This window comes from Anabrus simplex, chromosome 7, assembly GCF_040414725.1.
Source record: "Anabrus simplex isolate iqAnaSimp1 chromosome 7, ASM4041472v1, whole genome shotgun sequence".
NCBI lineage: Eukaryota > Metazoa > Arthropoda > Insecta > Orthoptera > Tettigoniidae > Anabrus > Anabrus simplex.
This window is the reverse complement of record NC_090271.1, coordinates 334,318,969-334,346,408: the sequence shown is the minus strand read 5'-3', so window position 1 is coordinate 334,346,408 and position 27,440 is coordinate 334,318,969. Positions and strand designations below refer to the sequence as shown.

At 41.1% G+C, this 27,440-nt stretch overlaps 1 protein-coding gene across 2 annotated transcripts in view; it reads right to left on the bottom strand.

The window, feature by feature from the left end:
- Nucleotides 1–27,440, bottom strand: part of LOC136877620 (fibronectin type-III domain-containing protein 3a) — a 384,749-nt gene that overhangs the window by 310,462 nt on the left and 46,847 nt on the right. The window lies entirely within an intron of this gene.

Below are 27,440 nucleotides of genomic sequence, written 5' to 3'. Positions count from 1 at the left end.
GTCCGAGCGGCCTCCGTTGGACGCAAGCGGCAACGGCCGGTCCGGCCATTCGACTCAATCTACATCAACTACATGGACAGTCACCATAAGCAATAACTACACTTGGGAATTCAACTACAATATTTGGTGGACATCGCAAAATTTTTCTTCACCTTTAAGTATTAAAAGTTTATCTTCAGAAATTCAAATTCTACAAACATAAAGACTTTCATTCACCTGCAACAACAACATTTTGAAACTGAATTAAGAAATCTTGTAAATGCTTCTGCTATCTATCTTCGTATCAACATCATTACTTGGACTTTGTTTCAAACTGATTTCATGTGTCACCCCTGGAGGAACTTTTGGGGGGGGAGGTCTGTACCGGGCGGTACACCTCTACACCGTTTATTTAAAAGTTGCGCCAGTTGAAACTCCTCTTCTGGAGGAAGGTTGAACTTTATCTATTCTATTAATTCTCTACTTTCTCAGAAGATGTCACCACGTGGAAAATTTTGAGTTTTTGAACTGTGTCACTTTTGATGTGTTTTTGTTTCGCTTGAAGTAAGAAGTGTGAACTTTCTCTTCTAGAGGACACTACTGAAGATCAACAATAGTGCAACCTAGTGCGGAGTCAAAGAACTATTTTGTTGAAGAAATTTTTATTTCAAATGTTTGTTCTTTGCTAAATTTCTTTCTGTTATTGTTTAAGTTGGCTGTATACCCCTCTCTTTCCCCTTGTTTTGCATGTAGCCAATCCCGAATTTCTTAAATTAATTTCTATCCAATCAGATGTATCTTCCCCCAACTTGAATCGATTGCGGGGTCCTAGCCAATAAAAATTTTGTGGGAGGGTGTTTTCTTTCCCCTAACGCCTAGAATCTTCCGCGAGAGGATATAAACTGCTGATTTTAGGGTCTCGGGGCCACTTCTGTTCCATCTTTCAGTGTATTAAGTACATAGCAGGAGGCGGGAAGCGCCTCTTTCTTCTTCAGCCGTTCAACACCAGGTAATGGCCTATTAATAACTTCTTTTCTTGCTAGGTCGGCAGTTTAACACTCGCGGCGGGTTCGAAGCATTTCCATCATGTAACCTTTTCCTAAAATGTAATTACTCTTTTCATCTTTTTCTTGTAAAGCTACATATTGGGATAGAGAGTGCTAACCCTCTCGAGCTCCCACTCACATTTGTTTTGAGGTGAACTTATTTTCTCAAACTATTCTTCGTTTATGTAATGTAAAGTGTTCTTCTCTAAGTCACCCCTGTAGTATGGGATTAGCCCTTGTAATAACGGCCTAGTGCCAAAGTAGGTTTTAAAATCAAAGTGTATTAGGAGTGCAAGTTCGCCTCCTCTCAAATTGTTTTAGAGGTCATTTAATTAACCTTCTTGTCATTTAATAGACCTCAGTAGGTTGGGTATTTTACCCCTGTGTATATGTCCTTTGAGGACAGCTTAAAGGTGGAGTTTGGTGTGGCCTGGGAGAGGCTTAAAATTGAGAGCGAGTGGCTCTTTTGAAAATGGTATATTGTATGCCTCGAGGAGGCTTTTCAGTGTAATTTGGAGCAAGGGCTCCTAGGTATGAATGGGGTTTTCTGCCCCTCTGTTAAAATTGTGTTTGGGGTAAAACTGAGCTGATTGCCCAAGAATTATGTTTCTGACCTTTGAAGCCCCAAATGGGGTACCTATGTAAATGTATTTGTAAATCGTGTTTCGGCTACTAAGTACCTGTTCTATTTGTTGTTACCTAATTTTGAAAAGAAAATATAACCTTGTTAGATTTTAAAATTAATTTCACTTCAGTAGCTTGAGACCCGTTCACCACCCCCGCACCTTCTTTCACGCATAACTACCACCAAAAACACGGTAACAATAATAATAATAATAATAATAATAATAATAATAATAATAATAATAATAATAATAAAATAACACTGATGGATAGCGAATAAAAAAACGACTAATAGACTGCTACTGCAGTAGACAGCGTTTGTCACCCAAGATGTTACACCGAAACAACGCCTAAACCATTGAAGATATCAATATTCTATTTTTACATTCTTTTTTCTTTCTATTGGCTTTACGTCGCACCGACACAGATAGGTCTTATGGCGACGATGGGACAGGAAAGGTCTAAGACTGGGAAGGAAGCGGCCGTGGCCTTAATTAAGGTACAGCCCCGGCATTTGCCTGGTGTGAAAATGGGAAACCACGGAAAACCATCTTAAGGGCTGCCGAGAGTGGGGTTCGAACCCACTATCTCCAGAATACTGGATCCTGGCCGCACTTAAGCGACTGCAGCCATCGAGCTCGTAAAACATTCTGCTACGTTATCCCATGAGGTTGTTATTAACGTAGATATCGACACCAACTTTTTTTTTTTTAGGAAAAAGCTAGTCTGAAGAAAGATCTATAAAATATGTAACAATGTTACCCATTCCGGTCTTGTATACATATTTAATAAAAAGCACACGGTACAAATAAGCCGAAGGAAAAGAGTTAGGGTTGGGGAAGATTTTATATAGGCTAATTCTTGATGGCAATGTACCTTAGTACATTTTTTAACATCTAACGATGTTTATTTCTAGTTTCTGTATGCACATTTCTTCAAGAGTTTGTATCTACTGCAAATCCAGACGTGGATGACATAAAACGTCTTTAAAAATAATTTAAAAGACAACAATTTAACCCAGTTAATTTAGGTAGTAAACTGCAAGACAGTAGTATTGCTTCTATAGCACGACAATATAAAATAAATAAAATATAAGGCATTCTGAACAGTCCGTAGTTACTTCATTCCTTATCAACAAATAACATGATCTTCAGACCCTCGGCTCATTTACTTTGATATCAGTATAAATATTGATTTTCAGTTGCACCTTCTCATTATTGAGGGACTTCTTCTGAACCTAAATTAATTTAGTCTTGTATTCTCGTGGAGATGTCTCCATCCTACCGTGCGAGCTGACTGCCTTGCTGTGAGCTTACAGTACATTCCGGAGATAGTGACATGCAATCCTCACACCATGCGATAGCGATAAGTTAGTGCGGCGCTAAAACACTAGCAAAATGCAGGGTGTTCACAAAGTGAAGCAACCTTGTGTTACGTTTTTGTTGTCGTTGAAGGTGGGAACCTTGTTTAAATGAGAGTAGCCTATTCATTGCCAGCTAGAGCAGCTGATACCTTCACAGAAAATTATGGTAAAAATGCACTAAAGTTCACCATCATCAAGCAAGTGGCTCTGCGATTTGCATCGGTAGCTATCAGCTTGCATTCTGAAGATAGTGGGTTCGAACCCCATCGTCGGCAGTCCTAAAGGTGTTTTTCTGCGGTTTTCCATTTTCAAACCAGGCATCGGGGGTTGTATCTAAATTAAAGCAAAGCCGCTTCTTCCCCACTTCTAGCCGTTTACCATCTCAGTGTCGCCGTAAGATCTATCTGTGGCGGTGCGACGTAAAGCAACGTGTACAACATGCGGCAGTTTGGCAGATGCAGCCCAGAAAGAACAAACACCGACGTTCAAGCTGCATATTTCTTTTTAGTTTGATGGAACTATTCAAAACTCAGAGTTTGAAACCTTTCCGGGCCCTTTAGGCCTTCAACTTTCGGCACAATTGAGGAAATTGCTTATATGTACGTTTTTCGTAGAACAGGTACCCCTACTTTGCCTGCTAACATTAAAATGACTTTTAGTAAACTGTGAGAATGAAATGCGAAGTTTTAAATCACTAAGAGATACAAGTAAATTTCAGTAAAATAGAGTCAATAGAAACGACCATAATGAGCCACGTAGCTTGTACCGTAATTATTGTTCACTGGCAATTTAAGTACTTCAGGAAAAAATAAACGCCATAACACAGACCTACACAGATCTGTTTTATACAATAATAATCCTTAATATTATTCGGGTGGGACGTGAGTGGCATAGCCACTGGCTTCTCATCACTGGCAAGCATGGTTCGAATCCCTGTTAATGTATGCGGAATTTTCGAAATGAAAATTCATGTCGTCGTGGTTCGGATTCTACATTAAGCTGGAGGTCCCATCGCTATCATCCCGTAAAACTAAAATCTTCCTGTTACATTATTCGGCCGACTGTTCACAGAGAGAATGGCGTAAGCTATTGCAAAATGGTAATAAGAAGTACACTACCGGTACTTTTTTTTTTTCAAGTTGCTTTGCGTCGCACCGACACAGATAGCTTTTATGACGACGACGGCATAGGAAAGGCCTAGGAGTGGGAAGGAAGCGAAAATAATACCGCCTGACGCACAATGATGAATATGAGAATCGATGTCTGAATGATCATTGGCTTCCAGTAAGGACGCTATGCAGAAAACACGACAAAGGAGACTTCTAATGGCCGTGACTCATGCAGCACAAACGTATATGTTGTGACATATGAATATGTATACTCAAGTCTTAACTCCAAAGTTCAATGGCCTTGCTGAAGTACCGTACGAGCGGAGGAGAAAGTGGCTCAGTATTCCCTGGCACGTAAACTCACCGGACAAAAAATTACTCACTTTAGTGCGCACGCACAGTTGGATTGTTCAGCCTGTACAGATGGCGCAGCGAACGAGTCCCGTGCTCAACCGCAGGCGCACAGCCTCTACGTGAGCATAAGGCATTGATGTTTCAAGCGGACAGAGTTCGTCAACATGGGTAGATGTAAGGATTGGCGAAAAGGGGCAATCGTGTTTGGGCGTGCCTATGACCGTACAGTGCGTGAGCAGCGGACTGTTCAACAAGCACTGGTGTACTACACGTGGCCACGAAACACGACTTCAGAATTGTGGTCGGAAAAAGATCTTGACAGAGAGGAACTGAAGACGCGTTTCAAGGCTTGTGAATCAAACTGGTTAGAACTTCACGACAATGATCTAGTCCCGAGAAATTCTAGAATATTTCATGCAGCCAAAAGATTGAAACTTACTTTAGACTCTCTTTATGACGGACAAAGGGATGCTGTAATCTGGCGTCTATTCGACAAGGACCTAACCTTCTGGAAGTGACATTCCCCAAGCAATGGAACCAATATGACAACAATGAAATATTATGAGAATTTTCCTTTACCATTCCTTTACACATTGATTTTTTCTGGAAAAGGAGGTTCTTTAATGTGTCGCTTTAAGTGTCAATCGACTACACAGGGATTCGAACCTACGATCTTGAACACAGAAGGAACGTGCTCGGGCTGTCGGAATGAGGTAGTAAGTGTCTAATAAGCCCGATGACGAAACAAGGAAGTAAGGCAAAATAATACGAGCAGTTCGTTTCTTTGATCAACATGCCGACACGCCGCGCATATAAAATGTCAAGGCTGCGAAAAACATTTCAACATCACACTGTACTAGCGTTCATAGCAACGCTGCACCTCCAACAAGGCGAGTCTACTTCCTCCCAGATATGACCATCCCCAAGAGACTACTTTCAGGATCAAGATTTCCTTAGGACCCACCTCCGACTGAGGCAACAACCTGTTGGAAACAAAAGAACGTATTTACCGAGTCCGAAGGGAAGATTAAGGAAAATACAAGTTAGTAGTAGAGCTCGGAAGTTGAAGAAAAGTCCTTTTCTTCTCGAGTGTCAGAAGACCAGGCCCAAATATGTTCATTTTGGGTCGTTGTAGGCTAGAAGCTGGTGGGTTTTATTTGTCCTCTTATGGTTATTTTAGGTATTAACGCTTTTTACAACTTCACCTTTTTCGAATACATTTGTTCTGCCCATTCTCAATTCGAATTATCATTAGTTCATACATCGCTTCTTAAAAATCTTTTCTGTTGTAAGAGTCAAATTAAAATGAAATAAAGTGAAATGAAAAACGAAACTAAAGCTTGAAAAAATACGGGTATCAAATTATGTGCAAGATAAGTGAAATAATGAAAGGAGAAAATTTTGATGTGCGTGTTTCTGAAGAGGAAAATCTCACTTGCTTCAAGTATGAACCCTTAACATCCGCTGGTGTGGAGAAAAGTGTCTCTGAAAACCGAGGATCATTTTACACCTAAGAACCTGGAGATGACTAGACAACTGTGATATACTGCAAGGCCAACAGAGGTGAGGTTTCCGAATTCCAATTGCTGTAACTATTGTGTGCTTACGACAAATATGATTCCAGTGATACTAATTTCAATTTCTTTCTCCATGATGTCCATTGTGGGTTCGCTGAATTCATTCTAGGTGGAAAATATATTTCATTCTAAATTCAACAACTACTTTTTTAACAAACACAGAAGTCCTTTTTTAATTATGTTAATCTAGAAATATATACTGTCTGAAAGAAAAAGTATTTCACTCATATCATTTTGCAGTGTATGTTGTATACCCCCAGAATTTTGTATTTTAAACCATTGTATTCCTTCATTAACTATACATAGTTGAACGAAAAATTAAGAAGGAATTTCATCGCATTTTTTGGTAGTTTTAGGTTGGTTTTTTTGATATTTGTAGATATTTTTTAGAGGTCTTCAAAAGCTGAACCCTGGTTATTAGTTATAAAAGGTGTTTCTCTCACAGTAAATGCATGGAGGCTGTTATCCATGATATCCTAAAATTACGACAAAAATCAATGATAATGAATCGAGGTCTAGAAGTCTAAGGAAATAATAATAATAATAATAATGTTATTTGCTTTACGTCCTACTAACTACTTTTACGGTCTTCGGAGACGCCGAGGTGCCGGAATTTAGTCCCGCAGGAGTTCTTTTACGTGCCAGTAAATCTACCGACACGAGGCTGTCGTATTTGAGCACCTTCAAATACCACCGGACTGAGCCAGGATCGAACCTGCCAAGTTGGGGTTAGAAGGCCAGCGCCTTAACCGTCTGAGCCACTCGGCCCGGCAGTCTAAGGAAATGCACTCTCTCTCTTTGCCATTCGTAACGACGAAACCGAAGGAACAACGTTGCAAAGAAAAGGAGTTTATAAATAAAACAATGGAGTTGTGTGTCATCGCATGAAGGATGTTCTGTGCAACGCGACCAAACGGAAGTGTTCAAGGGAAAATGAATCACGTTAGCCGGTAGGATGACACTAAACAGTGGGCAGTCACTAAGGTGTAACCCGATAATGAGGTCAATGTCGGCAGCGCATTCCGCTACACGCTGCCACACAGTATAACGGCAGTGAAAATAGAAAGCACGTCTTTTCATTAATGGACTTCCTGCGAACCTATTTCAAGACTTACTAGTTGGTTGTCTTGCCAAAAACAATATTTCGGAAGATAGGGCTCGAAAATTTTGGAAGTTTAAAATCTATATAGATAAGAGTTTATTTATATACATTGCTCAGAATTTTAAAAAATGGTATTTCCGTATCAGTCGTGTCCATAGTAAGAAGGAAGTGCATTTTTTAAGATTCCGTCATCTCTGTCTGTATGTGGACATGTACGCACATTACGAGAAAATGGCTGAACAGAATTTAATGAAAATCGGTATGCAAAGTCTGGGAATAAGGTACTGGTTGCCATGGTGATGTCGATTATGCTTGTTGTTTCAAGGGGTCTAACATCTAGGTCATCGGCCCCTAACAGTATGAAATGACACAAAATGTAATGGCAATTTAAAAGCCAAAATCATCTACTGATCAGAATTCAAAACGTGAAGACGAAGAATGATTTTTTCGCTAATTGTTTACGTCGCACCGATACAGATAGATCTTATGGCGACGATGGGACACGAAAAGGCCTACAAGTTGGAAGGAAGCGGCCGTGGCCTTATTTAAGGTGCCGCCCCAGCATTTGCCTGGTGTGAAAATGAAAAAGGACGGAAAATCATCTTCAGGGCTGCCGACGGTGGGGTTCGAACCTACTATCTCCCGGATGCGAGCTCACAGCTGCGCGCCCCTAACCGCACGGCCAATTCACCCGGTCTCTACATTTGTCTGGGGTTCGGACTAAAATTCAAAGGTAAGATGAAAGGGATGGGACGCTTATGAAAATCACAAAATAATATTGCTAGTGACTCAGAAGCAAGAAACACACCTCTGGCCTGGTCTCTTGCAATAATGTTCGTGTTTCAGGTGCGCATAGAATCTGTTAAAAGTACTGTTATTTTTTTTCCCTTTTGAAGAATTCAATGCGCAGAACTGTGAAAGCATGTCCAATTATTCTTTGACTGGCCCCAGTAATACCTACCGAGAACCGATATATTTACAGTAGACCGTTCTACTTTGACATCAGGCGCTTCTTCTTACGCAGTAGCGGCATGTGGGCGGCGGCCGCATAGGCAGGGTACTTATGTTTGTTCATACATGTGCTTACTCAACAGCTTGCAAATAGCATCGTGGACTCTATGACATCCCCACCGCACATCAAAGTTGATGGAGAAAGCAGGAAAACTCCCGCGCCTCTGACGCATTTGCTCTGAATGTAGTCCGATTTCCTCCTCGTCTTCACATACTTACGTGGCGTTTACGTATTCAAGAGATGTATCACGCAGGAGGGGAGAATCCGTGGGCGCTGCTGCGGCCGCTCCCTCAGTTCGGTCAAGCTTCCTAGGTCACCGCAACGTACGATAGTCGGTAGATGTAAGGAGAGCTTTTCCGACGTGACTAGGCCCACTCTCCAGTACACTCATTTAGGAGAATACAATCAATTTTCAGTCACCTCTGTTAATCTGCACTCAGGTGACAGTTGCTTATTTAGTCTTTTCTTAAATGATTTTCGAGAATTTGTCCTCCTGAATTCCACTTTTACTTCATATTATTATCTTTCCTACTTTTAAATGCGCCATTCGAGCTTATTCCTTATCTACCGCCATCTCTCGACTGACAGCTTGGAACATACCACTTACCCAGCTCAAACCCTTTACTCCCAAAGTCATCCTAGCCCAAAATTTACAAAATTTTCGTAACATCACCCAGAACGAAAAATACAGCTTACCTTCAACAGCATGTATTGATTAAATGAAGCAAGTTAACAAATACATCAAAATGTTGTATATCGAGGTAACAAGAACAGTTGTTCAGACATCTCGATTAGGCTACTAGGCCCGTGTTCTTAGTGAGTCTGATAACCAGTACAGTATTGGTGTATTTATAATTAGTTGAGCTAGAACTGAAACGCATATGAGCCATGTGCTCCAATACCGTCCAGGTCGTAACAGAACAAGAGCTGACCAAGAGAGGTCGGATAGGATAGTTGAAAGTGAGGGGCCTGGCACAAGTAAGTGGAAGTAATGCCAGTACTCAGCTAAGAGCCCCGTGGACGCCAACCCACGCTCCCAACTTGAGAGCCCCTGGGGATACTTTTAGTCGCCTCATACGACAGGCAGAGGATATCGTGGGTATTTTTCTACCGACCACACCCACAGGAGAATGTTAGGTGTTGAATATCGCTGTATTTCTCCGGTAAAATCGATCCCGAATCTGCTGTATTAAAAAAATGCCCCAGAACTCTGCTTGCTCAACATAGGCTACGTGTCTTTTAATTATTTTATCTAGTTGTTCACTTACGATCAGGAGGAAAAAATCAAGTAGTGAGCGAGTTGGCCGGCCGGTTAGAGTCGCATTCGGTACATGGCGTGTTCGAATCCTATTTGGTAGGCCATGCGATTATATCCAAACAAGAAAGAATGCTTCTACTCTGACGAAAAAAAGGGCTAATACATCTACTATTATCAAAATCTATTTCACGTCCCACGTAAGATACGGTAGGGCTAGCTCTGAATAGGAAGAAATCATGGACTTTATTTGGATACAATCCGAGCATTTACTTCGTGTAAAAATGGGAAACCGTAAACAACTCCAACCATCTCCAGTCCGAACCGCCCAATCAATTCGCTCGGTCCGTGGAAGCTTCAACTCTAAGGCTTAAACAATGTCATTTCTGATTAGTCTCAAATAAGGCAGTAACGAGAAATTCCCACCAGGCAGTCTCCACTATTACGCAAAAACTAACGCCCATAACTCATATTTTGTTTGAAGATTTGAGCGAGTTAACGACAAGGACAGAGAGAAACTTGTCATGATTTATGAGTCACTGGGTCTATAATTATACTTAGCCGGCAATTAAGTAATAACATAGCCAACACGGATGTATCAAAACACTCAAGTAACGATGCTGTACGCGACCTTCCATTCTGGCAAGACATATTGGACCTCATTCCATGCTAATGAGGGAACTCCATCCTCGTTTAATTAACGACCGATTGATAAGTTGTCTAGCCCGCTGTACAGTTGTGTATAGCAAGTTGCATAAATCGTAGGAGCTTTTAAAAACCGTAAACTGATATCCATGCAATTGTTATTGGAAAAGACTTCTTACTTAATTCGAAAAGTTTTCAAGCTCAGCCTGGAACAATTGCTCATAATTATAGTACGGCGCTGCAAATGGATGTCAACACCAACATCTACAAGACCATGCGGAAGACGGTGGTCATTGTCACGACTGAAATTGTTCGCAAATTTATGGCTTGAAATTCTGTGTAAAACTGTAGTGTAAATTGAGGTTTACTATGCTTTGATTTTCTAGAATCTGTACAACTGCTTGAATATCATTACCACGAAAGTTGTAATAAATAAATAAATAAATAAATAAATAAATAAAATAAATAAAATAAATAAAATAAATAAATAAATAAAATAAATAAAATAAATAAATAAATAAATAAATAAATAAATAAATAAATAAATAAATAAATAAATAAAAATTAAAAATAAATAAATAAATAAATAAATAAATAAATAAATAATAACAATTTATACTTCCCACGAAGTACTTTTACTACTTCTACGGTTTACAGAGACATCGAGGTGCTAGAAATTTGTACACTAGGAGTTATTTTAGTTGTGGGTAAATCTTTAAACACGAGGCTATAGTATTTGAGCACCTTCAAATACCACGGGACTAAGGTGGGATTGAACCTATCAACATGGCCTCAGAAGGCCAGCACTCTACCTAGCAGCATTGATAAAGACTTCATAGTTCCATCTGGTAAGTGTTCTACCCTCCGTTCACGCGCCATTACCATTGGCAGTCATACAAAATATTCGCGATAAATTCACTCTTCATTAATTGCACATCCAATTAAATCAGAGTCCAAAAAAATAGTCTTTATGATACGTAACTATTCATCTTACGGTGTTTAACTACGTACGATATTTATGATGTCTTCAAAGTGCCTAGTAATATTACCATCTGATGACCATAAAAATCTCCTACTAATCGTCTTTCAGAAGTGTGCATTTGTCCGATTTTTCGGAGACTGAGTATCAAATATTTTGTAATGATACTCTTTGTCTTCAGGTCTACTCTTCCGGATCCCAAAATTCCGGTATAAGAAGCAAGTATCAGTCTAGTATTTAAAATAGTACAGACAGTTGTATAAATAATTCAAAACGTTACCAAGTTTGTCTTCAAAACAACCCTCCACACAATTCTAGCAGTCGTAGTGCCGCGATATCCCAGGACGGGTTCGGCTTGCCAGGTGCAGGTCTTTTTAATTGACGCCAGTAGGCGACCTGCGCGTCGTGATGAGGATGAAATGATGATGAAGACAACACATACATCCAGCCCCCGTGCCATTGGAATTAACCAATTGAGGTTTAAATCCCCGTCCCGGCCGGGAATCGAACCCGTGACCCTCAGAACCGAAGGCTAGTACGCCGACCGTTCAGCCAACGAGTCGGACACCGTCAATGATATCCCCCCAATTTTATGCTCTAACAGAGAAAAGTTCAGAACAAAATGTTTGCTACTAATATTCTAAATTTTCCTGTAAAAACAACCGTAAGAGAGGTAAATTGAGTTTTCTGTTTTATACTTGCACTAAGCTAACTCCACTGATCGGTAATGTTGTAACAAACAGACAAAAATTAAACTGAATCCGATATATGCGTTTATTTGATTGCTTGGTAAGGAAACCAGAAACACATGAGCGTATTATTTAAAAAGTACTGATAAATACGATTTATGCATAGTATAAAGACGAAGTAATTCAGGATCGACAAACGGCCAGTACTCAATACGACCAAGAGCGAACAGTCTAATATAGGGTACCGTATAACTTTCTACATCAAACATGTTCATTTTAACGCACGATTTTGTATCTAGTTGACTTTTCACGATAGATTTCGACCACTCTGCTTACAGTAGCGAAGCCAGGATCGCTATTTTTTCCCTAGTGGTTCTACATCCCACCGACGCAGATAGGTATTATGGCGACAATGGGATACGAAAGGCATAGGAATGGGAAGAAAGTGCCCGTACCCTTAATTAGGGTACAGCCCCAGCATTTGCCTGGTGTGAAAATTGGAAACCACGGAAAACTATCTTCAATACTGCCGACAGTGAGATTCGATCCCACTATCTCCCGGATGCAGGCTCAGAGCTGCGCGCCCCTACCCGCACGATGATACAACATAATGAGGGTGCTTGCACGAGTGTCATAAGGACACTAATACAAAACAGGATCAAATAATCCTTTAGGTCTTAACAGAAATTCAGACAAAATCCACTTTAGCTATCTAAGTATAAAATCAACATGTTCAACATAATCATTCATAAAATAAAATCAATTAAATATATTTTAATACTGTTATTCTGTCAATTCTGAACCACTGAATTATATTGATATTCAGACTGCAGTCTGTTTGTTACAGCTTGAACGATCAGTGGAGTTAGCTTAGTGCAAGCATAAAACGGAAAACGCAATTCATCTCTCTTACGGTTGTTTTTACAGGGCAATTCGGAACATTAGTAACAAATGTTTTGTTCTGAACTTTTCAATGACTGAGCGAAAAAAAACTACTGCACCATTAGTTCAGTATATCATGCCTGCAAATATTTACAGAAGAATGGAAAGACAAGTTGAAACTGAGTTGGGAGAAGATCATTTTGGCTCATAAGATATGTAGGAACATGTGAAGCAATCCTAACTTTACGTCTGATCTTAGAAGGTCGAATTGAGAACGAGAAGCCACGTACATAGCATTCATACATCTAGAAAAGGCATTCAATAATATTGATGGGATCCAGACTTTTGAAATTCGGAAGATGATCAGAATTAGACACCGAGAACAAACAACTGTCTCCAATCTGTATAAAAATCAGTCTGCAATGATAAGAATTGAGGGCTTTGAAAAACCAGCAGCAATCCAGAAAGGAGTGAGGCAAGGCTGCAGTCCCCCCCTCCCTCCTCTTCAGTGTTTATATAGACAGGCAGTAAATGAACTTAAAGAGGAATTTGGAAAGGGAATCACAATCCAAGGAGTGGGACTATTTAGGGGTTGTAGTAAGGATGTGAAGGAGAGGGCATATAACTTTCTGGTCAGACCCAAACTAGAGTATGGTTCCAGTGTATGGGACCCTCACCAGGATTACCTGTCCGACTCGTTGGCTGAATGGTCAGCGTACTGGCCTTCGGTTCGGAGGGTCCCGGGTTCGATTCCCGACCGGGTCGGGGATTTTAACCTCCATTGGTTGATTACAGTGGCCCGGGGGCTGGGTGTTTGTGCTGTCACCAACATTCCTGCAACTCACACACCACACATAACACTATCCTCCACCACAATAACACGCAGGTACCTACATATGGCAGATGCCGCCCACCCTCATCGGAGGGTCTGCCTTACAAGGGCTGCACTCGGCTAGAAATAGCCACACGAAATTATTATACCAGGATTACCTGATTCGAGAACTGGAAAAAATCCGAAGAAAAACAGTTCGATTTGTACTGGGTTATTTCGGACAAAAGAGTAGCGTTACAAAAATATTGAGAAGTTTCGTCCGGGAAGACTAGGGAGAAAGCAGATGAGCTGCTCGACTAGGCGGTATGTTCCGAGCTGTTAGTGAAGAGATGGCGTGGAATGACATTAGCAGACGAATAAGTTTGAGTGATGTCTTTAAAAGTAGGAAGGATCACAATAAGAAGGTAAAGCTGGAATTCAAGAGGACAAATATTCATTTGCAGGAAGGAGAGTTAGGGATTGGAATAACTTGCCAACGTAAATGTTGAATAAACTTCCAATTTATTAGCAATCATTTAAGAAAAGTCTAGGAAAATAACAGATAGTGAATCTGCCACGTGTCCTAAATGCAGATCAGTAATGATCGGTACATTACAAAATATTTCATTAAAATACAGAACAACAACAATATGGTCGAGGTAAATAGTAAATAGTTTTACGGCGAATGGTATCTTCAGATTACAATCCAAAATCCAATCTTAGATTCAAGAAATCTGTTGGTTTCACAATTTTGTCTCTATGAATATTCAAAAGAGCCAACTCATTCAGCCTACTTTCACTTGTTTATTGTAAGTTTATTTTTCGTAAAAACTCCATGGGGTGGGGGCTCTAACCTCCAGTAACCCCTGCCTTGGCTACGCCCCTGCCTGCTTAAAGGCCCAGGTTAGCCGAGGAGCGTCCAGCAGCGTACTGGGGATCTTTATAGAGGAATGGAGAACGGGTTAACGTGAGGGAACTTTGACGAGGTGACCTTTCGAGCAGACAGACTCATTGTGAAAGACGTGCATGCACCGGAGCCAATGTCAGCGCGCAACTCTCAGCTGGAATATTCCACTCCAGCCTTTCACCGGCACTACAGGAATGCACCTCAATCAATACCTCTCTCAACCAACAGATCACATCTCGACTCACTCCTGTCTAGAAAAGAACAAATTTCAACGTTCACAGCGTTCTCACGTCAGAAAGTTGTCTTTCCCTAGCACAGAATTCAATTCGACTATTTAATTAGAAAATTTTGTTTAAAAAGTAATTTCGAATTCAAGATTTTTTTTACAAGTTGCTTTGCGTCGCACCGACACAGATACGTCTTATGAGGATAGGAATTGGCTACGGGTGGGAAGGAAGGTACAGACCCAGCATTTGCCTGGTGTGAAATTGGAAAACCACTGAAAACCATCTTCAGGGCTGTCGACAGTGGGGTTCGAACCCAGTACCTCCCGAATGCAAGCTCACAGCTTTGCGCCAACTCGCTCGATGACTACTCTTCTTCTGCCGCTCGTGGAGTGAGAACTCAGTCGCATATGTGCATTCTGCCCCTTTTACAGCCAGCTGCTCTTCCTAACGTGCCGGGATGGGTGGCTCAGGCGCTGGCCTTCTGACCCCAACTTGGGGCAGATTTACTAGCCCCTAAAAGAACTCCTGCTGGACTAAAATCCGACACATCGGCATCTCCCAAACCGTAAACAAACAGCAGTCAGAAGACGGTCTTTTAGCAATATCTCTGCCAGCGATGTTTAACCGTCGCACTAACGCACCGAATGTTTTCGGCGACGGAAGCTTGGGAAAGGGGATCGCTTGGAAAGGTAGAGACCACCAAGTTAATTAAGGTACACCTAAAGAAATTGTCTGGTGTGAAAATAGAAAACCGCGGAAAATCATCTTCAGGTTTTAACGTTGAAAACATTTCTTAGCAAAGTAGGTGTCCTCATACTATGAAAAACGTACATATAAGCAATCTCCTCAATTGTGCCGAAAGTTGAAGGGTTAAGGGACCCAGAAAGCTTTCAAATTGTGAGTCTTAGATAACTCCACCAAACTAAAAAGAAAGTAGAAAATTACTTCCGATCTAAACGCAGATCCGGAAAAACAGCCCAAAATGGTTTTTTTTTTACTCTTTCCTTTTTTTCAAATTCTAGCCAAATTAACTTATTTTTCTGTAATGTGTTCGGTGGTTCAATACCCTCAGGCGTTTTTTATTTTTTTGAAAAATATCCACACCGAATGTAGTTATAAGGGCTTAAGTGAAACTGTGCATTGACTTACATTAGCGCTCGTAGTGGTAGAAAATGCAAACTGTTAATATAATTGACCGAACAACGATGATTAAGAAAAGGATTGTTACTTTTAGGAATAAATAAAGAACATATTCTCATACTTATATTTTATTCTTCTTCTTTTTCTACCGCTTTTTCCACACCTGTGGGGTTGTGGGTGCGAACTGTGTCGCACATGTGCATTTGGCCCTGTTTTACGGCCGGATGCTGTACCTGACGCGAAGCCTATACGGAGGGATGTAATCACTATTGCGTATTACTGGTAGTGTAATGTGTTGTCTGAATATGAAGAGGAAAGTGTTGGGACAAACACAAACACCCAGTCCTCCGGCCAAAAGGGTTAACCAAAGGCGATTAAAATCCCCGACCCTCTGAACCGAAGGCCTCAACGCTGACCATTCAGCCAAGGAGTCGGACTTACTTTATTATATTTGATTTACCTAAATTTCGTAGCTCATATCCCCAGGACGTTTTCAACATTAAGTTGCTTATTAACACATTACAACTTAACGGTAACAGTCATTCTACCGTAGATTAGTATTAAGGCAGGCTGCTTAACAATAGCCACTTGTTGCAGTTTTATAGTGTGTGTCAAATGGGACAAAGTTTTTATGAAGTAATCAATTTAATATACTTTGCCCAGTCGCAAGTGATATTTAACGCAGTGAAATTTTCCGCGGAACACAACGCATCGAGTGGGTAGGATAACGCAACAACTTAGTACGCGCTTGGTAGGACAATTCTGAGTAGCCTCTTCAGGCCGAAATGCTTTCCATGGGGCTATGTCCCTAAAACTCCACTTTCAAAACTACAAACCTTCCAGAACAAGACTAAGAATGATGACAAAAGCACCCAAAAGCGAACCGAAATTCATATTCCACTTATTAGATTTCAGTTGAACCAAAAAAAAATAAAGATGGCTAGAATTAAGAAATCTAGAATCTTCCTTAGCCACTCAACCGACCCTCGCATCCTACCATTAAAAGGGGTCGTAAGAACCAAAATGCCAAAGACACGTTTCAAACACCGCGGCCCTTGGCTTCTCTTTTAATGTTATTTGCTTTACGTCCCACTAACTACTCTTTTGCGGTTTTCGGAGACGCCGAGGTGCCGGAATCTTGTCCCGCAGGAGTACTTTTACGTGCCAGTAAATCTACCGACACGAGGCTGACGTATTTGAGCACCTTCAAATACCACCGGACTGAGCGAGGATCGAACCTGCTAAGTTGGGGTCAGAACGCCAGCGACTCAACCGTCTGCGCCACTCAGCCTACGTGATTACAGTTGAGGAGCTATCTGACGGTGAGATAGCGGCCCCGGTCTAGAAAGTCAAGAATAACGGCCGAGAGGATTCGTCGTGCTGAGCACACGACACCTCGTAATCTGCAGGCCTTCGGGATGAGCAGCGGTCGCTTGGTAGGCCAAGGCCTTTCAAGGGCTCTAGTGCCATGGGGCTTTTTTTTGGGGGGGAGGGGTTGGAACCATTTCTTTCGGTCAAACCACTCTCTTACTAACTTAACTCAAAATTAAACCCATGAAAGGGCCATTTGTTAAGAAGGGAGGTTGCTTCCCCCCACTAAAAATCGTCCGACACTAACATTTTATAACAATATCTAGCGAGGAGGGGTTTCTTCTCTGACGGGAGTCAAAATACCGCCTCTCAGCGAGATCGATTTCCCTCCGCCTGTGTAAAATCAGAGATTTTTCCGACTCATTGGTTCTTCTCGGAAACATATGAGTAAACGGGCATAGTTTTCATTTACTTGACCTCAAAAACAACACACACACAAAAGAGACTATAAATGGAACGCGTTGTGTCGAAGGCATCAATTACAATGTAACTTGCTAGAATGATCAATTGGGACATCAGAACGACGCTGGACACCTGCTGTTAATGATAGGCTGTCCAGAGCACGACAAAATACGTAATTATGAACAGGAACCCGACAGTTTCCTCGTTATATTAATAACATGCACGTTTATTACATAGATGACCAAGATTTCATACTGTACAGTATAATATTTTAGCTTCCAATATGAATGATATAGAAATTTTAAAACTTTTTGATAAGTACCGTGTGTGTTAGTATAGGCTTGTAGAGCGTGAAATTATGTTCGTGTTGTCAAAATCTCAGTTGCAGTATAAAGTGTTTTAAAATCCAGTAAGTTAGAATTATCAGTATACTTCTACAATGCATACACAAGTCATCACCAGCTCATGCTCCGAGACGCCCAGCTATTTTTCAGCAATATATATATATATATTTGTTTTACGTCGCACCGACACAGATAGGTTTATGGCGACGATGGGATAGCAAAGGCCTAGGAATGGGAAGGAAGCGGCCGCGGCCTTAGTGAAGGTACAGCCCCAGCATTTGACTGGTGTGAAAATTGGAAACCACAGAAAACCATCTTCAGGGCTGCCAACAGTGGGGTTCGAACCCACTATCTCCCGGATGCGAGCTCACAGCTGAACGCTGCTAACCACATGGCCAACTCGCCCGGTCAATATATTTTAAAACTGCCGTTCATTATACGGCAAAATGATCACCATTACACTTAAGATATGTTAATAAATAATTGACGCAAGTTTCATTGAAATCCGTCGAATGCAAGCTTAAAAGTTCCATTGTTAGTGCTTCGGTGACGTAGAGTGTCACCAGAGCTGATGCTGGCACTGCTTTCACTGACTTGTGCCAAACTTCGTCTCCTTTAGATTTCCTCTCCGTTCTACCAAGGATAACCCTAGTTCTCTTGACCTCCCACGGTATCTTTCACGAATTAACAATTATTATTTTGTCAACTGCTGGTAAGCATCTGGATTGGTCTTTTTTCAGGCTCTCTTGTTAGCATCCCAGTCTTATACAAAGCTTTGAAAGGAAGATGCTGAGATGTGGAGACACTGCCAGTGATTGTAGATACTGTGAAAGGTTATTTATAGCGTCAACAATTAATGCTGCGAAGAGACAAAGACAACGACATCGGCTAAGTAAGTTCGATCGCGCTCCTTAATCGGGCATAACGAAGAAATAATAATAATAATAATAATGGTTTTACGTCCCACTAACTACTTGCTGACGGTCTGCGGAGAAGCCGAGGTGCCGAAATTTAGTCTCGGAGGAGTTCTTTTATGTGCCAGTAAATGTACCAGCACGAGGCTGACGTATTTGAGCACCTTCAAATACTGTCAGAGTGAGCCAGGATTATCATTACTATACAGAGGAAGAGGTGGAAGGTATAAATGCACTGAAATGAAATGGCGTATGGCTTTTAGTGCCGGGAGGGTCCGAGGACATGTTCGGCTCGCCAGGTGCAGGTCTTTCAATTTGACTCCTGTAGGCGACCTGCCCAATGTAATGGAAGTACCATTTACCTCAACGAACATTTGGAATACCACATTAAAAAAATGATGCATCGAAATCAATCCGTGTTTGCTCACTTGAAGTAAAACGTATTTCATTGTTAAATGATAAGAGACAGATTTCTGATCACTTGGAAAAAAATACTACAAGGAATTTACAGCAAAGCCAAATATAGTGCATGCACTTTTCCACATTTTTATTGAGATATGTAGCCTATAAACTTCTAATGAAATGTTTTCCTTGTATTTTAACATTTTTCTTGAGATATCTATAATCTTTTAATAAAATATTTAATATTACTTGTAGTTAAAGTAGAAACTTTCGGTTGATAACCAACTATCTTTGCAATATAGTGGAATTAAGCATAGAATGTTAACCATCGTGGGAGAACAAGCCTCCGTGTGGGTCATGGGAAAGCCGGCCCTGTATGTGTATTAAGTTGCGACATCTTCATGATAGTCCCAGGCACACTGTTAACACCATCATAACTCAAGGCTGCAGCTGTTGACTGGACATTCCAGCAACACAGGGTTGTCAGTTCCCATTTATATGGGCCAAGGTTTATATAATAATAAATATTAGTTTGCAACACTGTGGTATACAATAAAATGTTTCTGAGAAGGATGTTTTGATTGAATGTTGCAACACACGCGCCTCTCCGCGTTAGACAATCTCCCATGAGAAGGAGAAAGCAAGGTCTGCACACACTCACTTTTAGCTCACATGAACACGCTTTTAAAACTACATTCTCAAGCCATCGGAGCTCCCATGCTACAACTTAGTCCCTAACTTCTGAAAACAGTTCCTTATACCGACTGAAGTAACTTATATACAGTATTTGGCGAAAAACAGATGTAACTAACTCCATTTTACCATTTATTCAGGAGAGACAATAACTGATTTGAAAACCTCGTAATGGTGAGGTGAGGTCGTTTATGGCACACCTCTGCCGCGTTCCTCCCATTTCTCCCTAACTGTTGCTTTTCCGAGCTCGATAGCTGCAGTCGCTTAAGTGCGGCCAATATCCAGTATTCGGGAGATAGTGGGTTCGAACCCCACTGTCGGCAGCCCTGAAAATGGTTTTCCGTGGTTTCCCATTTTCACACCAGGCAAATGCTGGGGCTGTACCTTAATTAAGGCCACGGCCGCTTCCTTCCCACTCCTAGACCTTTGCTATCCCAACGTCGCCATAAGACCTATCTGTGTCGGTGCGACGTAAAGCAAAAAAAAAAAAAAAAAAAAAAAAACACTGTTGCTTTTCCTTGTACCGAAACCTCAGCCTAAAGCTAATTCTTGCCTGAAGTGGCTGTTTACTAATCTTGTCCATCCAGATAGGTTTTATTTCGACGATGGCACAGGGAAGGCCTACGAGTCGCAAGGAAGCGGCCGTGGCCTTCACTAAGGTACAGCCCCAGCATTTGCCTGATATGAAAATGGGGAAACCACGGAAAACCATCTTCAGAGCTGCCGACAGTGGGGTTCGAACCCATTATCTCCCGGATGCAAGCTCACAGCTGCGCGCCCCTAACCTCACGGCCAACTCGCCCGGTATTATTATTATTATTTTCTGTTTCTGTGGTGGGTGATAGACTGGCATGTTTTGAAAATGAAGAGAGTGCATATTAATAAGAGCACTAACACCCAGACTCCGAGCGAAAGGAATTAATCGGACGTTGATAAAATCCCCAGTCCAGCGGAAATCCAATGAGGGACCCTATGAATCGAAGGCCGTTACACTGACCATTCAGCCAAGTAGCCGAAGATCTACATAACAATTATACAGTCTCTAATACGAGCTGGCCACTGCATATTTAGTGGAATAACCGCAATCAACGACGTGCTTTCAAAACGTGGGTCAAATTACAATATTTCCTTATTCTCTAACCCCGAATTCAAAACCTCATGACAAGTAAGATCGCTAGCCATGTCATAGCCAGTGTTGCCAACTGTACGGTTTCAACCCTCTATATACCTTGTACGCGTCGCATATGGTATACGGTACGCGTTATGTACGGCTCTGCGAAATTTTTTAATTCACATTTTCTTATTATTGTAAATGTTCAGATTTCGTGTGCATTTTCCCCCCTCCTGTTTGAACATACCTTATTTACTGGATTTGTATGACGCGGCCTTCATTTCTCCGGGGAACTTCCAAGCTCTGAATGTTGTGATTGACCTCTGAGATGGTTTCAGATCAACCAATGAAGTGCCTGAATAGCCTGACAAGTGGGATTTTTCTGTCTCACTCTGCGGCAGTCATTACCCTACTTCAAACTTCACCAACTGTCAGCATCTAGTTGTAAATATTATGGATAACGTGATTTTCGTCAAACGTATGAATAATATTGTGATGTACTTTGACAGTGCAGTGCTCAAATTTCTTGTTGGTTAGCTTACTATGTATTGATTAAGTTTGCTGTTTATTTTTAATGTTGAATAAGTAAAGATGCATTGAACTTCTGATTGCAAAAATAAAGCAGATCCTTCGACACCCAATAAAAAAAAAACTTTCTGTTAAAACATCCCGAAGGAAACAACAGTACAAGCAGTCGTGGGAGAAGTGGCTGCGTCTTGATCCAACTTGTGAAGAAAGGGCAAAGTGTAAATGTTACATTTTCTTACTTCTAGTTATACGTTTCAGTGAAGTATGCCACTTGTTGGTATTGCATGCATTGTATTGAATGTTAGTGTATTTGGGTGAATATTAGTACTGTACTCTTTTAGATAAAGAATATGGTTTATTTTGAATTTGTGTACTGTTTTTCAATTTTCGGGGGTTGGCAATGCTAGCTATTACAAAGGATATTTCCTTAGATAACTCATTTGCTTAAAGAACTTAATTTACAAATTACAGCAAATTCCTATAATTATGTTTAATAATTCGCATTACATTGGTAATCAGAAATGAATGTAACAAAAAAATTTCAGTCTGTCAAACACACTGCAATCACAATATAAATTATAACATTATAAACATACCTGTAAAAATACACACTATTATTATGACATGTTTCGTTCTACAAGAACATCCTCAGATACTATCAAATCACTTCAATCATGCTTATATATGCACAGTATTGTTTACGTTGCGTAAACTTGTCAATGATAGAGAGTTTAGTGATAACATGAACCAGTATTGACAAAAAATGCATGTACAAGTACTAATATAATGAAAAACTTACGTACTTATCTACACTGCTGATGCTAAGTCCGTTGTCACCAAACACTATTTTAGGATGTTCTTCTGGAACGAAACATGTCATAATAACAGTGTGTATTTTTACAGGTATGTTTATAGTGTTATAATTCATATTGTAACCGCAATATGTCTGACCGAGTGAAAAGGTTTTTGTTACATTTAACTAAGCCGACACTGAAAAGTACGGCTTCATTCCTAACAAATTAGAAATGAGTTACTCGAAGCATTCCAAGTTAATACATAGACTGTAAGTTTCAGGAGAAACTAACGTGGTACTATGTGTCTGCACAATAATACATTTAACAGTCTATAGGAGGACACTATTTCAACATTAAGTTATTTTCTGGCCGCTTGGGCTTGAGCCTTGTCAAATAAAACAATGCGGGATTCAAAGCCACGTGGAGAAGCTTTTCGTAACATGTAGCGGAATAAATGGACAGCGGCCAAGACACGCAGAGCTTAGCAAGAACATCCGGGTTAAGCAAACGTTTGCAATCACGATACTCACTTAACCATGAACTCAACCATATAACCTATCTCTAGGGTAAAGATTGTGTCTGCTTACAATGAGACACGCAAGCATGAAATAATCATAAGTCACAAAAACTGAGTTTTTCTAGACCGATGGCTGCAACTCGTGATAACAGATATATTCCACGTACAGAATGTACTTATAACAAAAGCCTTAAATCCAGAGTTCTCGTTCAAACGTGAAAAATCGTAGGCTCAATACACCAATGGGTATTACTGCATTAGGGTACGAACATGCCCACTGTGCTCTTCACTCATCATAACGAGTGGACGATCCTCGCTATTTCTTCCGTCCAGTTATGACTGTGCAGCATTCACGAGAAAATCGCGTTGTGTTCTTCAAATTTAATTTTGTTTTTATGCACATAATCGTAGATTTCTAATAGTTAAATACAGTAGTATTAGTGACGATGAACTCACGGTAGCAAGCAAATTATACTTGATTTCAAGTTCTGACAGAAAGCACAGCGCACATCCAATTAATAAGGAAAGGCAGAAATTCGGCGAATTCCACTATTTACACCAGGAAGTGAAGAAAGACCCACAGAAATTCCACGATTATTTAAGAATGTCAACGTTGAGGCCTTCGGTTCAGAGGGTCCCGGCTTGATTCCCGACCAGGTTAGGGATTTTAATCGCGTGTGATTAATTCTCCTGACTCGGGGACTGGTTGGTTGTGTTGTGTTTGTCCCGACACTCCCCTCTTCATATTCAGACAACCCACTACACTATCAACCAACATAAAAGCACGTAATAGTTATTACATCCCTCCACATAGGATTGGCGTCGGGAAGGACATCCGGTCGTAAAACAGGGTCAAATTCACATGAGCGACATAGTGATATTATAAGAGAAAATATATTATTAATAGGATACCTTATAACATGTAACTAACTAGGGCTGTGATGAATAAATGAAAACCTACAACCTGTTTTCCAGTCAATGAGGCCCCCAACTTGCGGCGAGTATAGGAATTATGGCGGCTGCCGAGGCCTGTCGCACTCCTCTGGGGCAATGATTAATGGCTGACATCATCATCATCATCATCTGTTTACCCTCCAGGTTCGGTTTTTCCCTCGGACTGAGCGAGGGATCCCACCTCTACCGCCTCAAGGGCAGTGTCCTGGAGCTTCAGACTCTTGGTCGGGGGATACAACTGGGGAGTATGACCAGTACCTCGCCCAGGCGGCCTCACCTGCTATGCTGAACAGGGGCCTTGTGGAGGGATGGGAAGATTGGATGGGACAGGCAAGGAAGAGGGAAGGAAGCGGCCGTGGCCTTAAGTTAGGTACCATCCCGGCATTCGCCTGGAGGAGAAGTGGGAAACCACGGAAAACCACTTCCAGGATGGCTGAGGTGGGAATCGAACCCATCTCTACTCAGTTGACCTCCCGAGGCTGAGTGGACCCCGTTCCAGCCCTCGTACCACTTTTCAAATTTCGTGGCAGAGCCGGGAATCGAACCCGGACCTCCGGGGGTGGCAGCTAATTACGCTAACCACTACACCACAGAGGCGGTCTTAATGGCTGACAGATGAAATTAAATTATAGTGGGGACTGGAGAGTGTTGCTGGAATGAAGCATGACAGGGAAAACTGGAGTACCCGGAGAAAAACCTGTCCCGCCTCCACTTTGTCCAGCACAAACCCCACATGGAGTGACCGGGATTTGAACCATGGTATCCAGCGGTGAAGGGCCGGCGCGCTGTCTCCTGAGTCACGGAGGCTTCTAACTAGGGCTATAATAATCCACAGAAATCATCAGATGGCCGTGGCTTGAATACAGACTGATGTACGTGCTTGCAGATCGAAGCATGGCTATCAACAACTTGTAAAATTACAAGTTTGCTTACTTGCTTTTAAAGGCAGCTTTAAAGCAGTAGCACGGCTTGAGAAAGACAATAGCGACAGAGTGAGAAATACTATTCACACAATATACATATAGCCGTGGGACATTTTTTCTTCTTCTCATAGAGTGTGATAGCGCGAAGTAGCTTTCTCAGCTTTCACTTGATAACGAACCCTGGCCTGTTGCGCAAACGTCTCTCACAGAGCAACATCACGTCCTGTCTATACTGGAGCGCGGAACTGGTGCTGCTGGAGAATTTACCAACAAACTTTTTACTAATACTGGCATGTATTTTGCAACAGACTACTTTCTAAAAACATGATGTATCATCTCCAGCACAGATGTTTCATGTCGTAATCGTAATCTGAGCACGAACGGCTTGATCCTCAGTGGGACTTGATTCTTCTCTGGCATTTTTAACGGGCATTACTGGAATGACGTCCAAGGAAACACAATATACTGAAAGTACAACAGATCAACGTAATATTATGACGGGTCGTTCTTTAAAATGAAGTAAAATTCGACACGGCAGGATGCGGTACTCCCTTCCACACACACATCCTCCACATTTCCCAGTAAGACAGATTCTGTCAACAAACACTGCACACCATTGAACAAAAATGCATTACAAAATATTGAGTTCAAGAACAATTATTATGTACCGTAAAGAAACTATCATCAATATTGGTAAATCTCCGTGGTAGAAAATTATTGGCAAATATATATATTACTATAATCTCGCATTTAATTTATTTATTCTACAATGTCCTTTACGTCGCACCGACACAGGTAGGACTTACGGCGACGATGGGATAGAAAAGGCACAGGAGTGGGAAGAAAGCGGCCGTGACCAAAATTAAGGTACAGCCCCAGCATTTGCCTGATGTGAAAATGAGAAACGACGGGAAAACCATCTTCAGGGCTGCCGACAGTGGGGTTAGAACCTACTACATCCCGGATGCAAGCTCACTGCTACGCGCCCCTTACTGCAGAGTCAACTCGCCCGGTAATAATAATAATAATAATAATAATAAAGATAAATATAAAGACAGAAGTTAGGCAGAGAGATGGGCTCTCGCCCCTGCTCTTCAACTGCGAACTTGAAAAAGTCATCCGCGAGTGGTGCAAAGAAATTAACAACGGTGAGCTCCAAAATTGTGTGAGATTGGGTTGCAAGAACATGAACCTTTCAATTGATTGCCTAGCTTTTGTAGATGCTCTAGCAATTTTCACTGATTCTTTAGACATGGTTACAAATCAAATTAACCACCTCAAGACACAGGCGGAACAAGCAGGCCTCCAGATCTCTTTGGAGAAAACGAAAATCATAACTAACATCAAGACAGCACCAAGAGAGTTAAACGTAAACCAGGGGGAATCAAACAGACAGATAAGTTTAAATATCTTGGTGAGTGGATAGAACCAAACATTGCGTCGCGTATGAATAACATGGAAATGGCTTATCAACTGACCAAAGACGTTTACAACAAATATTGCAAATCCTTGAACGCGAAACTCAGACATTATTGCGATGTCATGAGACCAGAGGCTTTGTATGCAGCAGAATGCCTTGCTATGAACAAGAAAGGCCTGTGAGACAAATTGAAAATTAAAGGAAGATTTTAAGGAAAATTCTTGGCCTATTTAAAGCCAAAGATGAATATAGAACTCGGCATAACCATGAGCTTTATAGTCACGTCAAGAAGATCTCTGATGTGACGCGGAGCAGGAGAACTGCATTTCATGGCGACTTGCTAAGAATGAAAACAACAAGATTATCGAACCAGATCTTTACCTATTTTAAAGATAAGGAGACCCAGCTAAGTGACTTTTGGATTAAGCAGTAGCCGCTTGGTAGGCCAAGGCCCATTAAGGCTATAGCTCCACTGTGTGTGGTGTAGTCCTTACAGAAATATCAGCTGTACTTGTTACATTACACAATATTGATACACCGTATCGTTATCATTCTAATTTGCATATTTGCAGAAAATTTCAGCAAGTTCTACTTACAAAATTCCTCATCAGAGAAGTCGCTTTGTGTTATGAGTCAGGATCAAAATCCATGTTAATTATAACACGTTATATCAAAAGCATATTATCAGAACGATCATCTTCTCATAGCGTCTTGGAAATAATTAAGATATATACAGTGAAGCTTCTGCTATCTATTATTCCTAAATTATACTGCCATGGGGTTTATTTTATTTGTTCATTTTTATATAGCGAAAGAAAAGAACAAATATATAGCTACAAAAGACGAAAAATAATCTTTCCGATTATGACAGCGAGTGTCGAATCTCGAACCTAGGTTCGCGAAGCGATGCAGCATCCCAATCTGTCAGTCTTCCGGCGCAAGCTATATCACGATGTATTAATGAGAGTAAGACGTCTCCTCATTAGTACAAGTCAGAGTGTGTCCGTCAACCCTCAAGCAGATGGTGATCATAATTACTGCTAATTGCAGTCCGGCTCCACGAGTAGTGAGGTCGCCAATATAGCCAAGGTTAAACTGATCGCAAATTATCGAATGCATACTTACGGTCGCGGCGCAGACCACAAACATATCAAACGGACGATTAAGCAACGTTTATTAATGACCCGATAAAAGAAAAACAACCATTGGAATACATGGCAGAGTGTAAAAGAGGAAGTGGACAACACAGCGGGAACACGCACCCAACTCGCTCACAAATCAGCGACATTCTACGACGTATCTCATTAGCATTGCCAATAGAATAAGTAATATGAAATACTGTGTGTAAGCACATCCATATCTTGAT